We start from the raw sequence: 2,129 nt of genomic DNA on the forward strand, positions 1-2,129 counted from the left end.
GTCAGGAAACTGATGAGTTTTTAGAACGGAAATACAAGTTGCAAGCCAAGTCCTTTGGCATCACTGCTGCCAGTAGTGCTCCGCAAAAGTCCAGGTATTGGCCTAAGCTTTCACAACGCACACAATACTCCCGCCCATACTGCTTCCATGAGCCCTTCCAGAGGCAATCGTACCAGCCTCCTAGACAAGCTTACCAGGCGTCCTATCATAATAGGCATCAGAGATTCAAATTTCCGTCAGGAAATAGATCTCAACGAGACCAACCTTCTAGGGGAACGGAGCTCCCGTGACTAGGCCTAGTACCGCAGTTTGGGGTCCGTTTGTCCCTTTTTTATGATAGATGGTTGGCGATTACTGATGATAACTGGGTGTTATCTGTAATAAAGTTTGGTTATCTGTTGGAATGGTTATGTTATCCACCAGTGCCCTGTGTATGTTTGTGTCGAAACAACGCCGTGCAGGCGTTATCTGACCCGGTTTCATCTCTTTTACGCAAAGGGGCCATTGAAGAGGTCTCTTCGGAAGTTGGCCCTGGGTACTGCTCCCCCTTTTTTCTTATAGATAAGAAAGGTGGAGGGCAGAGACCTATTCTAGATCTACGGAACCTAAATAGATTCCTTTGGAAACCAAAGTTCCGTATGCTGTCAATACAGGAAGTTATTTTGCTACTGCGACCCAGATGTTTCTTTGTCAGCATTGATCTGACTGATGCATATTTTCACATAGCGGTCCATAACTCTTGCCAGAAGTTTCTCCGCTTTCATCATTGCGGGCGTTCCTTCCAATATAGAGTACTGCCTTTTGGATTGGCGTCCGCCCCGAGGGTGTTCACAAAATGTCTGTCTGTAGTGGTGGCACACCTCAGGTTACAGGGATGTACCCTTTATCCATATCTGGATGATTGGTTGCTAGTCGCAGACACACCTGACATACTCCACTCCCATTTGGAGTTGGTAATAAATACGTTACAGTCCTTGGGGTTACTGGTAAACTTCCAGAAGTCCAATCTCTCACCTACTCAGAGGATTGAGTTTGTGGGTGCAGTCCTCGATTCGATATCAGCAAGGGCCTATCTCCCATCAATCAGAGCTGAGCGTATTGCCATTCTCATTTGTGCCCTCCACCATCTTCGGCGACGGCATGCTTCATTTTTCCAATGCCTCCTAGGGCATTTATCTGCAACCACGTCTGTAGTTCCCTTTGCCAGGCTAGATATGAGGGTGTTCCAAAATTGGTTTTTGCGCAACTTTCACGCTCATGTCGATTCGCCTAGGGTCAGCTTAACCATACCTCGTGTGATGCTTAGATCCTTATACTGGTGGCTCTCACCATCAGAGATAGGGGATTCCAGACGCAAGACGCCCATCGGTTTACTGATGCCTCCCTTCTGGGCTGGGGTGCCCACTGTGGGACATTGGTAGCACAGGGTCAATGGACCCGAGAGGAATCAAGGTTACACATCAACATCTTAGAGATGCGAACAGTGAGACGTGCGTTTTCCTCTTTTGCAGCACATCTACGAGTACAGAGGGTAATGCTCCACACAGACAACACCGCTGTCCAATTTTATATCAACAAGCAGGGAGGTACCGCATCTGTGGCCCTCACCAGGGAAACCCTAAAATTATGGCACCAGGTCATACAAATAAAGGCGCACGTTACGGCAATGCATATAGCAGGCCGGTTGAATGTTCATGCCGACCAGCTGAGCAGGGTGTTCCACAACACGTACGAGTGGTCCATCAACACTCGTTACCTCCATCAGCTGTTCAGTTAATGGGGCACACCCGTAGTGGATCTTTTTGCCACTCCACACAATGCCAAGTGCAGAAGGTTCTGTTCCTGGGCTCCCTACGTACACCAGTCCCTGGGGGACGCCTTCGATATTCCATGGACAGGTCCCCTCTGTTATGCGTTCCCGCCTTTGCCACTTCTAAACCGAGTGGTGGCGAAAGCTCAGGCGGAAAATGCAAACCTAATATTAGTGGCCCCTTTTTGGCCCCGCCGACCATGGTTTCCGAACCTCTGGTCGCTGGCACAGGGACATTTCCATGTGTTCTCAGAGTGCCGAGAACTAGTGTCAGGTCTTCTCCCATATGACCCGGGGATTCCGACCCTCAAACTGACGG

Source organism: Gekko japonicus, unplaced genomic scaffold (genome assembly GCF_001447785.1).
Source record: "Gekko japonicus isolate JY-2015 unplaced genomic scaffold, Gekko_japonicus_V1.1 scaffold373, whole genome shotgun sequence".
Taxonomy (NCBI): domain Eukaryota; kingdom Metazoa; phylum Chordata; class Lepidosauria; order Squamata; family Gekkonidae; genus Gekko; species Gekko japonicus.